This window comes from Triticum aestivum, chromosome 7D, assembly GCF_018294505.1.
Source record: "Triticum aestivum cultivar Chinese Spring chromosome 7D, IWGSC CS RefSeq v2.1, whole genome shotgun sequence".
Classification (NCBI taxonomy): domain Eukaryota; kingdom Viridiplantae; phylum Streptophyta; class Magnoliopsida; order Poales; family Poaceae; genus Triticum; species Triticum aestivum.
In genome coordinates this window covers 408,360,665-408,376,274 of record NC_057814.1, presented here as the reverse complement: position 1 = coordinate 408,376,274, position 15,610 = coordinate 408,360,665, and positions in this window count along the sequence as shown.

Sequence of the window (15,610 nt, the reverse complement as noted above, 5' to 3'; positions counted from 1 at the left end):
AATAGGTTAGTCCCAAAAATAATATAAAAGTGCATAGTAAAGCCCATTAAACATCCAAGATGGATAATATAATAGCATGAATACTCCATAAATTATAGATACGTTGAAGACGTCTCAATGCCATAGTCCTTGAGTGTTTGCCTCATCCATAGAAGCTGAGCGTAGCAAGATCCAGCAGCAATGTATTCAGATTCAGCAGTGGAGAGAGATACACAGTTCTGCTTCTTAGAAGACCAACAGACAAGTGATTGTCCCAGAAAGTGACACGTGCCTGATGTAGACTTGCGATCCACCTTGTCACCAACATAATCAGCATCCGAGAATCCAACTAGATCAAACTCTGAGCCCTTTGGATACCATAATCCTAGCGTTGGGTGTAAGCCAAATATCAAAGAATTCGCTTCATAGCTAAGTGATGCGATTCCTTTGGTGCCGCTTGGAATCGGGCACACATGCAAACACTAAGCATGATATCTGGCCTAGATGCACATAAATAAAGTAAAGAACCAATCATGGAGCGGTATACCTTTTGATCGAACTCTTTACCATTGGCGTCAGGACCCAGATGACTCTTGGTTGGCATTGGCGTCGTGCAACCTTTGCAGTCTTGCATTCCAAACTTCTTCAGGCAGTCTTTGAGGTATTTCTCTTGAGATATGAAGATGTCGTTGCTCTGCTGACGAATTTGAAGACCAAGGAAGAACTTCAGCTCACCCATCATGGACATCTGATATTGCTCTTGCATCATGTGTCCAAACTCATCAGTGTATTTCTGGTTAGTGCAACCGAAGATAATGTCATCCACATATATCTGGCACACAAATAGTTCACCATCATATGTCTTCGTGAAGAGTGTGGGATCCATGGAACCAGGTTTGAAGCCTTTGCTCTTCAGGAAGTCTTTGAGTGTGTCATACCAAGCGTGAGGGGCTTGTTTGAGGCCATACAATGCCTTGTTAAGCTTGTATACCATATCAGGATGTTTTGGATCTTCAAAGCCAGGTGGTTGTGCAACATACACTTCTTCTTCAATCTTGCCATTGAGAAAATCACTCTTCACATCCATTTGATACAGAAGGATGTTGTGATGATTTGCGTAGGCTAGCAGTATGCGAATGGCTTCAAGTCTAGCCACAAGAGAAAATGTTTCATCGAAGTGTATCCCTTCAACTTGAGTGTATCTTGAGCAATGAGACGAGCCTTGTTTCTGACAACTTGACCATGCTCATCTTGCTTGTTGCGATATATCCATTTGGTGCCTATTATGTTGTGTTTGCGAGGGTCAAGACGCTTGACTAGTTCCCACACATTTTTTAGCTTGAACTGTTGAAGCTCTTCTTGCATAGCTTGAATCCATTCAGGTTCCATGAAGGCTTCAGCAACTTTCTTGGGTTCTGATATTGAGACAAATCCAAAGTGCCCACAGAAATTTGCTAGCTGTGTTGCTCTTGAACGAGTGAGTGGACCAGGTGCATTGATGCTATCGATTATCTTCTCAATCCGTACTTCATTTGCAACACGAGGATGAACTGGACGAAGATTTTGCTCTTGCTAATCAATGTCATCATTAGGAGGATTGTCTTCGGGCTGAGTATTGTCTTCAGGTTGATTAGGTGTAGAAATGATAAGTTCCTCTTCAGCTTGAGCTTCAGACGGTATGATTTCTCCAGTTCCCATGAGCTTGATGGATTCACTAGGTCGAACTTCATCTAGCACATTTGGCAGGTGCTCTCTTTGCGAGCCGTTAGTTTCATCGAACCGCACATCTATAGTTTCAACCACTTTATAGTGAAAGAGGTTGAAGACTCTGTAGGAGTGCGAATCCTTTTTGTAATCGAGCATAAAACCTTCAGGTGCTTTCAGTGAAAATTTTGAAGTGTGATGTGGATCCTTGATCCAGCACCTAGCACCAAATACTCTGAACTAACTGACATTTGGCTTCTTACCAGTCAGGAATTCATAGGATGTCTTCTTCAGAAGCTTGTGAAGATAAACACGGTTGATGACATGGCATGCAGTATCAATGGCTTCGGGCCAGAACTTTCTTGGAGTCTTGTATTCATCAAGCATCGTCCGAGCCATCTCAATGGGTGTTCTGTTCTTGCACTCCATGATGCCATTCTGCTGAGGAGTGTACGGAGTGAAGAACTCATGAGTGATGCCCAATGTATCCAGGTAAAGGTCGAGGCTGGTGTTCTTGAACTCTGTGCCGTTGTCACTTCTGATATGCTTGATCTTGACGCCATAGTTATTCATGGCACGGTTGGTGAAGCGTCTGAAGACATCCTGCACTTCAGTCTTGTAGAGGATTATATGCACCCACGTATATATTGAATAATCATCAACAATGACGAAGCCATAGAGACAAGCAGTAGTAGTGAGAGTAAAGTAGTGAGTAGGTCCAAAGAGATCCATGTGAAGCAGCTCGAAGGGTTGAGATGTCGTCATGATTGTCTTCGAGGGATGCTTGGTCCTCGTCATCTTTCCAGCTTCGTAGGCCCCGCATAGATGATCTTTCTTGAACTTGACGCCCTCGATGCCTACAACGTGCTTCTTCTTTGCGAGAGTGTGCAAGTTCCTCATGCCAGCATGCCCTAGCCTCCGATGCCAGAGCCAGCACTCTGAAGCTTTTGCGAGAAGACATACGACAAGCTGTAGTCCTGCTGAGAAATCTACCATGTACAAATCATCTTTCTGATACCCTTCAAAGACTAGAGACTTGTCAGATTCCATTAGTACAAGGCAACGATATTTCCAAATATCACAATCATGTTCAAGTCACAAAGCATTGAGACAGACATTAAGTTGAAACCAAGGGATTCAACAAGCATCACTTTATCCATGTGTTGATCCTTTGAGATTGCAACTCTACCTAGACCCAATACCTTGCTTTTACTAGTGTCAGCAAATGTGATGTGACTCTTGTCAAATGGACATAAGGTTGAGTCCATGAGAAGACTTCGATCACCAGTCATATGATTAGTGCATCCGCTGTCCATAATCCATTCTGAAGCATGAGGTGTCATACCCTACAGTACAGTTAGGGGGATAGGCTTCACCAAGAGTATTGTGAAGCATAAACATTTGACGCACAAGAGGATTATCAAAGCTCAGATCAAGGTTCGGACTGATAGGATGATTGGCAAGCGATTTAGGAACAAAATACATAGTAAGACCATTTGGGCATTTTATCTTGCGCCCTACAAGATGTTTTAGGTCCCCAGCAAAAGCATCGGACGCCTTTGATTTCCGGCTGGAGACCTTTCCCTGCAAAAGAAAGTTAATTTTTCTTAACCACCCACATTTTCAGGGGTGGCTTAGAAGCAATGAGTCTAAGTGCAGCATCTGAGAACTTCGGCTTTGGAGCCCTAGCAAATAGCCTTGCAGGAGGTGAATAGTACTCATATGAATATGCAGAATAGTTCTTAGTCTTATGAACATAGCGGTTTGATGACACACACTCATATTCATAAGTTTGAGTATGATTTCCCTGCAACACATTGGCGTTAGGGTGACTCAGGTGAGTCCTGTGTCTGTATGAAGCCTTTGGTCTGGGGTTTGTCTTCTTCCCTTGTGGTGTCATGACGACATTCACAGGAAGATTCTCAAGACACTTTTTGGGCACCCAGATCTTCTTCATAGGTGGTCCATTCCTGCAGTCATTGTTCAAGATATCTTCCGATATTCCGATAAATTAGCCGATTTATCGCTTAATGCCGTCTGACCGATAAGATAAATCAGTTGATAAATTAGCCGATATGGCGATAAATCAAACGATATGCCCATAAACTGGCCGATTTACCCCTTATCTTGGGTCGACCAATAAGTTCTTGATAAGCGATATCCCCAACATTGCCTGCAGTTAGTACCAATATACCTGGCAAACACTTCACCATTCTGATTCTTAAACAGTTTATAGTTTGCATCAAAGGATTCATCAATGATAATTGGGTTAGCACAAGTGAAGCCAGATAAGGTGGATGGATCCACTGAAGGTCCCTTGGCAGCAACCCATGTGGTTTTGGGGTACTGCTCAGGCTTCCAGTAAGAGCCATCAACATTCATTTTCCTCTCGAACCCAACACCCTCTTTTTTAGGGTTTCGGTTCAGAATCTGCTTTCTGAGGACATCGCACAGTTTCTGATGCCCTTTGAGACGTTTGTACATCCCTGTCTCAAGCAATGTCTTCAACCTAGCATTTTCATCGGCAATAGTAGTGGCATCCTCAGTTGAGGGGTTAGTTACCACATCAATAGTTGAAGATATTGCACCAGTGGCAGCAGTAGAACATTCAGCAACAGAAGTAGCGTTATCACGCTCAAGGCATTTTAGACATGGTGGTTCAAATCCTTCCTGAGCGGGACTGATCTGTTGAGCGCGAAGTGACTCATTCTCTTTTTGAAGATCTTCATGAGCCGCTCTCAATTTCTCAAGTTCTTGCTTACTTTGAAGAAAATCGTAGGAAAGCTTTTCATGAGTTGTTGAGAGCGTTTCATGACGACTTTCAAGTTCCTTGTACTTAACATGAAGATTTTTATGTCTTCAATTAAGGACTGAGATCGGGTCATTTCTGCGTCCAACAGGTCATCGCTTTTGTCTAACAGTTTTTGAATATGTTCCATAGCTTTCTGTTGTTCAGTTGCAATTTTAGCAAGTGTTTTGTTACTGGGTTTGGATTCACAATCGGAGTCATCTTCACTTGACGTCTGAAAGTAAGCATCGCGTGAGTTTACCTTGGCACCGCGTGCCATGAAGTAGTAGGTGGGAGCGGAGTCGTCCTTGTCATTAGCATCAGCGTTGGTGACGGAGCCATTGTCTTCAGTGTTGAAGATGGACTTGGCAACGTAGGCTGTAGCTAGAGCCAGACTTGCAACGCCAGAGTCGGACTCCTCCTCAGACTCCACCTCTGCCTCCTCCTGTGAATCCATCTCCTTGCCATCAAAAGCATGAGCCTTGCCACATGAGCTCTTCTTGTGTGATGAAGACTTCGATGAAGATTTGGAAGAAGACTTTGAGGATTTCTTCTTCTTCTTGTCATCAGAATCATACTCCTTGTTCCTTTTCTTCTTCTTGTTTTCATTGTCCCACTGCGGACACTTAGCGATGTAGTGACCAGGTTTCTTGCACTCGTGGCATGTTCTCTTCTTGTGGTCATGAGTAGAAGTTTCATCATTTCTTGAGTTGGATCGTGAAGACTTTCTGAAGCCTTTCTTCTTGGTGAACTTCTGGAACTTCTTCACAAGCATAGCAAGCTCCTTTCCAATGTCTTCAGGATCACCAGAACTACAGTCAGATTCTTCTTCAGATGAGGAAACAACCTTTGCCTTCAAAGCGCGAGTTCGGCCATAGTTGGGACTATAGATATCTCTTTTCTCAGATAGCTGAAACTCATGCGTGTTGAGCCTCTCAAGTATGTCAGACGGATCGAGTGTCTTGAAGTCAGGGCGTTCTTGAATCATCAGGGCTAGGGTGTCAAACGAGTTGTCAAGTGATCTCAGGAGTGTCTTGATGATTTCATGCTTGGTGATCTCAGTGGCGCCAAGAGCATGAAGCTCATTTGTGATGTCAGTGAGGCGATCAAACGTGAGCTGGACATTCTCATTGTCGTTTCTCTTGAAGCGGTTGAAGAGGTTGCGAAGAACACTGATCCTTTGATCTCTCTGGGTTGAGACGCCTTTGTTGACCTTGGAGAGTCTATCCCAGACTAGCTTCGACGTTTCCAGAGCACTCACACGACCATATTGTCCTTTGGTCAGATGACCACAGATGATGTTCTTGGCGGTAGAATCCAGTTGAACGAACTTCTTGACATCAGCAGGGGTGACACCTTCACCAGTCTTGGGAACGCCGTTCTTGACGACATACCATAGATTGACATCAATGGCTTCAAGATGCATGCACATCTTATTCTTCCAGTAGGGGTAATCAGTGCCATTGAAGACAGGGCACGCAGCGGAGACTTTGATTATCCCTGCAGTCGACATAGATAAAACTCCACGTGGTTAAACCGAATCACACAGAACAAGGGAGTACCTTGCTCTGATACCAATTGAAAGTGCTAGTTATCGACTAGAGGGGGGTGAATAGGCGATTTTATGGAAGTCTTCAAAACATGGAAGTTTCAAAGACAAACAATAGAAATGAACCTATTAACATGTAGCGGAAGGTAGACTACACTAGGCAAGCTATAGTCAAGTATTCAATGAAGTGAAAGCATGAAGACTAATAGAAGCTAAGTAGTAATGATCAGGAAGGAAGATAGTATGAAGCCAAACAACAATAGTAGTCACACAGTGAAGTCAAACAGGTAACGCAGGCAGGCAATGACTTCATGAAGACAAACTGTAAGTAAAGAGAGGGAGAAGATAGAACCAGTCGCTTGGTGAGGACAAGGATTTGTTAGACCAGTTCCAGTTGCTGTGACAACTGTACGTCTGGTTAGGGAGGCTGAGATTTAACTCAGAAGACCGCATCTTCACCTTAGTCCCCTTGAGCTAAGGACACCCAGTCCTCGCCCAATCACTCTGGTAAGTCTTCAAGGTAGACTTCCAAACCTTCACAGACTTCGTTCACCGGCAATCCACAATGACTCTTGGATGCTCAGAACGCGACGCCTAGCCGGCTGGAGGATTCACAGTCCTCAAGTGTAACAAGTCTTCAGGTCACGCGGACAGAAAGACTTCAGTGATGCCTAACACTCTTTGGCTCTGGGTGTTTTGGGCTTTGTCCTCGCAAGGATTTCTCTCTCTCAAAAGCTTCGGAGGCGGGTTGCTCTCAAACGACAAAAGCCGTGCACTAACTCTGAGCAGCCACCAATTTATGGTGTAGGGGGTGGGCTATTTATAGCCACTAGGAAACCCGACCTGATTTGTCCGAAATCACCCTGGGTCACTAAGGAACTGACACGTGTTCCAACGGTCAGATTTCAAACACACGCGGCAGCTTGACTTGGGCTACAAGTAAAGCTGACTCATCCGCCTCTGGATAAGATTTGCTCTCATTGTCTTCGCTCGAAGACATAGGATTTGGTTGAGCATCACTTCAGTCATTCCGACTTTGTTCACTTGGACCCCACTTAACAGTACAGTGGTTCCTATGACTCAACAAAGAAGAAAAGGAAACTACGAAACAACTATGTCTTTGCACTCCATAGTCTTCACGTGAATGTCTTCTCGAGTCATAAGCTTCGATGTGATTGTCTTCATATACCACCATTGTCTTCAGTGTCTTCATACATTTTTAGGGGTCATCTCCGGTAGGTAAACCGAATCAATGAGGGACTACTACCTGTGTTATCCTGCAATTCTCACAAACACATTAGTCCCTCAACCAGGTTTGTCGTCAATACTCCAAAACCAACTAGGGGTGGCACTAGATGCACTTACACATACGTGTCGGTTCCCCTTCTATCACTGGGACCAAGCACCGTAAGATCAAACCCATCACAAAGCACCTATTCCCATTGGAAGCTAAATAGATCAAGTTGGCCAAACAAAACCCAAATATTGGAGAATAAATATGAGGCTATAAGCAATCATGCATATAAGAGATCAAAGAAGACTCAAATAACTTTCATTGAGAAAAAAGATAGATCTGACCATAAACTCAAAGTTCATCTGATCTCAACAAACACACCGCAAAAAGAGTTACATCATATGGATCTCCAAGAGACCATTGTATTGAGAATCAAACGAGAGAGAGTAAGCTATCTAGCTACTAACTACGGACCCGTAGTGTTGGGGAACGAAGCATGGAATTTCAAAAAAATTCCTACGCTCACGCAAGATGTATCTAGGAGATGCATAGCAACAAGAGGGGGAGAGTGTGTCCAGGTACCCTCGTAGACCGAAAGTGGAAGCGTTAGGTTAACGCGGTTGATGTTTTCGAACGTCTTGACGATCCAACCGATCAAGTACCGAACGTACGACACCTCCGAGTTCAGCACACGTTCAGCTCGATGACGTCCCTCGAACTCTTGATCCAGGAAAGTGTTGAGGGAGAGTTTTGTCAGCACGACGGTGTGGTGACGGTGATGGTGATGTGATCCGCGCAGGGCTTCGCCTAAGCACTACGATGCTATGACCGGAGGAGTAAACTGTGGAGGGGGGCACCGCACACAGCTAAGAACAATTGATGTGCTTTGCGGGTGCCCCTGCCCCCGTATATAAAGGAGGAGGGGAGGAGGCCGCCGGCCCTAGGGGGCGCGCCATGGGGGGAAACCGAATAGGACTCCAAGTCCTATTCGGCCCCCTTCCTTTCTTACGGAGGGGGAAAAGGGAAGGGAGAGGGAGGAGGAGAAGGAAAGGGGGGCACCGCCCCCTCCCCTTGTCCAATTCAGACAACCATGGGGGGGACACCCCTTGTGAGCTGCCTCCTCTCCCCTATGGCCCATAGGCCCATTACTTTCCCGGGGGGTTCCGGTAACCCCCCGGTACTCCAAAATATACCCGAACCATTATGAAACCATTCTGGTATCCGAATATCATCGTCCAATATATCAATCTTTACCTCAAGACCATTTTCAGACTCCTTGTCATGTCCGTGGTCTCATCCGGGACTCCGAACAATCTTCGGTCACAAAAACACATAACTCATAATACAAATCATCATCGAATGTTAAGCGTGCGGACCCTACGGGTTCGAGAACTATGTAGACATGACCGAGACACATCTCCAGTCAATAACCAACAGCGGAACCTGGATGCTCATATTGGTTCCTACATATTTTACGAAGATCTTTATCGGTCAAACCGCAATGACAACATACGTAATTCCCTCTGTCATCGGTATGTTACTTGCCCGAGATTCGTTCGTCGGTATCCTCATACCTAGTTCAATCTCATTACCGGCAAGTCTCTTTACTTGTTCCGTAATGCATCATCCCGTAACTAAATCATTAGTCACATTGCTTGCAAGGCTTATCGTGATGTGCATTACCGAGAGGGCCCACAGACACCTCTCCGATACTCGGAGTGACAAATCCTAATCTTGATCTATGCCAACCCAACAAACACCTTCAGAGACACCTGTAGAGCATCTTTATAATCACCCAGTTACGTTGTGACGTTTGATAGCACACAAGGTGTTCCTCCGGTATTCGGGAGTTGCATAATCTCATAGTCAAAGGAATATGTATAAGTCATGCAGAAAGCAATAGCAATAAAACTTAACGATCATTATGCTAAGCTAACAGATGGGTCTTGTCCATCAGATCATTCTCCTAATGATGTGATCTCATTCATCAAATGACAACACATGTCTATGGTCAGGAAACTTCACCATCTTTGATTAACGAGCTAGTAAAGTAGAGGCATACTAGGGACACTATGTTTTGTCTATGTATTCACACATGTATCAAGTTTCTGGTTAATACAATTCTAGCATGAATAATAAACATTTATCATGATATAAGGAAATATAAATAACAACTTTATTATTGCCTCTAGGCTATAGTTCCTTCAGTCTCCCACTTGCACTAGAGTCAATAATCTAGATTACATTGTAATGATTCTAACACCCATGGAGTCTTGGTGCTGATCATGTTTTGCTCATGGAAGAGGCTTAGGCAACGGGTCTGCAACGTTCAGATCTGTAATTTTGCAAATCTCTATGTCTCCCTCCTTGACTTGATTGCAGATGGAGTTGAAGCGTCTCTTGATGTGTTTGGTTCTCTTGTGAAATCTGGATTCCTTCGCTAAGGCAATTGCTCCAGTATTGTCACAAAAGATTTTCATTGGACCCGATGCACTAGGTATTACACCTAGATCGGATATGAACTCCTTCATCCAAACTCCTTCATTTGCTACTTCCGAAGCAGCTATGTACTCCACTTCACACGTAGATCCCGCCATGACGCTCTGCTTGGAACTGCACCAACTGACAGCTCCACCATTCAATAATACGTATCCGGTTTGTGACTTAGAGTCATCCGGATCAGTGTCAAAGCTAGCATCGACATAACCATTTATGACAAGCTCTTTGTCACCTCCATAAACGAGAAACATATCCTTAGTCCTTTTCAGGTATTTCAGGATGTTCTTGAACCACTGTCCAGTGATCCACTCTTGGATTACTTTGGTACCTCCCTGCTAAACTTATAGCAAGGCACACATCAGGTCTGGTACACAGAATTGCATACATGATAGAACCTATGGCTGAAACATAGGGAATGACTTTCATTTTCTCTCTATCTTCTACAGTGGTCGGGCATTGAGTCTGACTCAACTTCACACCTTGTAACACAGGCAAGAACCCTTTGACTGATCCATTTTGAGCTTCTTCAAAACTTTATTAAGGTATGTGCTTTGTGAAAGTCCAATTAAGCGTCTTGATCTATCTCTACAGATCTTGATGCCCAATATATAAGCAGCTTCACCGAGGTCTTTTATTGAAAAATTCTAATTCAAGTATCCTTTTATGCTATCCAGAAATTCTATATCATTTCCAATCAACAATATGTCATCCACATATAATATTAGAAATGCTACAGAGCTCCCACTCACTTTCTTGTAAATACAAACTTCTCCAAAAGTCTGTATAAAACCATATGCTTTGATCACACTATCAAAGCGTATATTCCAACTCCGAGATGCTTGCACCAGTCCATAAATGGATCGTTGGAGCTTGCACACTTTGTTAGCACCTTTAGGGTCGAAAAAACCTTCTGGTTGCATCATATACAACTCTTCTTTAAGAAATCCATTAAGGAATGCAGTTTTGATATCCATTTGGCAAATTTCATAATCATAAAATGTGCCAATTGCTAACATGATTCGGACAGACTTAAGCATCGCTACGGGTGAGAAGGTCTCATCTTAGTCAACTCCTTGAACTTGTCGAAAACCTTTCACTACAAGTCGAGCTTTGTAGATAGCAACATTACCGTCAGCGTCAATCTTCTTCTTGAAGATCCATTTATTCTCTATGGCTTGCCGATCATCGGGCAAATCAACCAAAGTCCATACTTTGTTCTCATACATGGATCCCATCTCAGATTTCATGGCTTCTAGCCATTTCGCGGAATCTGGGCTCATCATCGCTTCCTCATAGTTCGTAGGTTCGTCATGGTCTAGTAACATGACTTCCAGAACAGGATTACCGTACCACTCTGGTGTGGAACGTCCTCTGGTTGACCTACGAGGTTCGGTAGTAACTTGATCTGAAGTTTCATGATCATCATCATTAACTTCCTCACTAATTGGTGTAGGCATCACTTGAACTGATTTCTGTGATGAACTACTTTCCAACTCGAGATAAGGTACAATTACCTCATCAAGTTCTACTTTCCTCCCACTCACTTATTTCGAGAGAAACTCCTTCTCTAGAAAGGATCCGTTCTTAGCAACAAATATCTTGCCTTCGGAACTGTGATAGAAGGTGTACCCAACAGTTTCTTTTGGGTATCTTATGAAGACACATTTCTCCGATTTGGGTTTGAGCTTATCAGGCTGAAGCTTTTTCACATAAGCATCGCAACCCCAAACTTTAAGAAACGACAGCTTAGGCTTCTTGCTAAACAACAGTTCATATGGTGTCGTCTCAACGGATTTAGATGGTGTCCGGTTTAACATGAATGCAGCCGTCTCTAAAGCATAACCCCAAAATGATAGTGGAAAATCGGTAAGAGACATCATAGATCGCACCATATCTAATAAAGTACGGTTACGACGTTCGGACACACCATTACGCTCTGGTGTTCCAGGTGGCGTGAGTTGCGAAACTATTCCACATTGTTTCGAATGAAGACCAAACTAAGCATATCGAGCCGTGAACCGTCACCATCCTTTCTTTTACCTTTAATCTTGAGCAGAGTACCAAGGATGCTTTCACATACGTTCTTCTCTACGTGCATGACATCGATGCAGTGACGTACACGTAGAATCTCCCAGTAAGGTAATTTCCAGAACACCGATTTCTTCTTAAACACTTGATCCTTGGGTGTTAGTTTCACTGTCAAAGGGTGGTTCTTGCCAAGCACAACATTAAATTTTTTAGCCATGTTGTGGACCACCACCCCTTCATAGGGTCTTGGGGCTACAGCTGCCTCTGCCGTACCATCAAATTCAGCTTTCATCTTTCGGTATGGGTAATTTTTCCGTAAGAACCTACGATGACGCAAATACACTGTTTTGTGCGAGTTGGGAAGTCTTCTGCTAGCTGTCCTATCCATGCATGTGACACACCCTACTTCTCCCCTTATTTTCTGCCCCGATGTGTTGCCTAATGCCGACATATCTTGAATGGTGTGCACCAGCATGGCATGTAGATCGAAAATCTCCTTTCTGTAAGCATCATAACATTTTACAGCAGGCGCATCTATCCACACTGTCAGCAGTTCTTCTACCAGTAGCTGAAAGTAAATGTCGATGTCATTTCCAGGTTGCTTAGGGCATTGGATAATCATTGACATCATAATGTATTTTTTCTTCATACACAACCAAGGAGCTAGGTTATATATGCACAGAAGCACCGGCCATGTGCTGTGATTGGTGCTCATATCACCAAAAGGATTCATCCCGTCAGTACACTCCCCGAGCCTTATACTTCTAGAATCCTTGGCAAAATTTCCAAACTTTTTATCGATTAATTCCCACTGAGCCCCATCTTTTGGGTGCCTCATATACTTATCCGCAATTCGCTCATCATGATGCCACTTCAACCTCTTTGCCTCTCTAGGGTTTGCAAACAAACGCCCCAACCTTGGAATTAAAGGCAAGTACCAAACAACCTTGAACGAGACTCCTGTCTTGATCTTGTCATCCAATTTGTACTTGTCCTTTGCTCTCCTGCGCTTGTATCGTGCATGCTTGCATGTGAGACATGCACGAAAATCTTTGTACTCACCACGGTACAATATACAATCATTCACACAAGCCTGTATCTTCTGTACTTCAAGTTCCAATGGGCAAACAATTTTCTTCGCTTCATTCGTGCTTCTGGGGAGCACATTATCTTCCGGAAGAATTTCTTTCAAAAGACCTAACATCTCTGTGAAGCCCTTGTTTGATAGACCGTTTGCTGCTTTAAATCTGAGAAGCGCCAGGGTGGCACTCAACCTGGAATATTTCTTTTTGCAACCTGGATACAATTCTTTCTTGGAGTCCGCATCAATGGTTGGCAGATCCTTGTACCCAATCATATGCTTATATAGACCCTCAAAATCTGCAATCATAGCAGCAAAATCTGGCATATCAAGATCATCGTCATCTGCGTCGACGTCTTGGTTTTCCAATGGGCGTTTCGGCTTTCCAGTGTTCCATTGGTAGCTTGACGCCTCTGCCCCGATGTTAGAGTCAACATCCATGTGACACTGATTGGGGTTTGGCATCTCGCTGCCCTGGGTATCTTCATCCATGACCTCCTCTTCACCGTGTCTGGTCCAACGTGTATATCCATCCATGAATCTCCTAGAGACTAAGTGCATCTGGACATCTGCAACTTCATGTGACTCTGTATTGGCACAGTCAGTACATGGACACAGGATGTAATCCGCATCACCAATTCTCCTCTTTGTACTTTCAGCCAAATTCATGAACTCTGTCATGCCACTGATAAAATCTGCAGTTTTCCGATTCTTCATACATCGAGATCGTTCCATCCGCAGCACACGAATGGTAATTAAAAACAAAACAACAACATTAATACATGGATTAACTGCTGTCCAAAGATGCGTGCATAAATCACAAGGTTTTATTTTAATAATTACTGAGGGCGCTCCATGTTGTTATCCAGACGTGGTATGACAAAAATTAATGGCCAGTGAATTTACACGCAGAGTACTAGTACAACACTACACTTAGGAATTGAATACCTAAATTTAGCCACTCACGAAAAGAATACCTTAATTAATTAGCCGCGCGGCGACCTCCACCTAGCAGACAGACAAGCACGATGCGGCGGCACGCCGAGACAGCAGGGTCGAGGAGCAAAGCTTAGTGCGGCTGCCGCCTAAAGTTCGACCTCCACTATCCCGCCATCGACCGCGATGGATGTGGTCGAATCACGCCGCCGCCGACCTCGATGGTTGAGCTCCTCCTATCTCCCGCCGCAGAACAAGGATTGACCTCCTATGACGCCGCCACCGCCCACCGACCGAGGATTGACCTGCCTAGGCCGCTGCCACCATCTCTATATGCAGAGCAGCTGTTTTTTTACGGATATCCGCGGAGCGGCTGTTTACACGGTATCTCACCGTAACTCAATAATATGGATAGGGTAGTACATCACATACGGTTATGTAATGGCAACCGTGTCTAACCTACGTTGTCTTCTCACTTGGTTTGGTGTAGAAATCGTGTGTGACGTTGTAATACCGAACACAAACGACATGTACAAACAGTGTGCCGTATACAACATATATATAGTGCCATTAGTAGTAGTTCCCAACCGTTAGCTTATCTCCACAGTTTCCCCATTTCCCCTAAATCCCTACATAGCCTCCAAATTCCCTCGCGTGGCGCTGACATTGGGGGAATGTGGACGAGTGGTGCTGATGGTTTCGGTGCGGCTGCTCCTGCTCGTATCACCGCCACGACGGCGGTCGCCGCCGAGCACTTGCCTAAGGTCATCAGAAGGCAGGTGTACTATGGATCCGAATCGTCCTGCCAGGTTCCAATCTATCCCGATCTTTTTTACCATATCCAAAGTATGGCTCCTTGCTGAATCCGTTTTGAATGATCCCCCCCCTCAGGAAAGTGATCTGCCGCCGGATCCGGAGCTTGACTCCAGACTCCCGCAACACGAGTTCAACTTCAAGTTTTGCGCCACCGAGAAGTACCAAAAGCTGAGTTGTGTGCACGGGCACACTCTCGCTCGACGTGTATGCACGGAGGGATTCGACATTGGCAGGCGGTTTCTCAGTTGCCCCTTAGAGGTTAGTGCTAATTAAGTTCATCATTTTACTTCAGTTAATGCCACCGCTCATCCAGAATACTATTAACATTGGCAGGGATATGAGGCTTGTGCCTTTGTTAACTGGCTGGATGAAGAATGGCATGGCATGGCTCGGAGTGTTATCACCAAGCTCGCAGAAGATAACGTAAAGCTGAAGAAGAAACTGGCTGATCTGGAATGTACAATCAGTACGATGAAGCAAGAAAGAATCAATCACAGGCAACAGATGAAAGCAAGAGACAAGAAGGAACTAGCATGTGTAGTTGTGGTTGTCGCATTAGCCATGTTCTATCCGCTGTTTGCAATGATGATTAGGGGTTTTGTTTGATAGTATTGCTAAAGCACATCTAGATGTGCTCTAAGTAATGCACATCTAGGTCCTATATATGCCATTGATGTTACGCGAAGTTCGTGCAGATATTTTTCTTTGTCTTTTTTCTTTTCCTTTCTAGTTTGATTATTACTGGCTTTATCAATAAGAAGAGCTCAATGTATTGCTTGCCAACTGTCCTACTCCGTTCGTACCGGTACCGGTGCATAATCCCAAAACTCGTTCCTTGTTTTTGTCCTGAAAAGGAAACCAGCCAAATAGCCAATAGGAGTCCTGCGCAACCCCGGGAATTTGGAGCGACTGGGTACAAATAATTACGGTTGATTATATCAGCGGTTAGATAATACGTCAACCCCCGCTTCAATCCCCGCTTCAATTGGCAGTTCC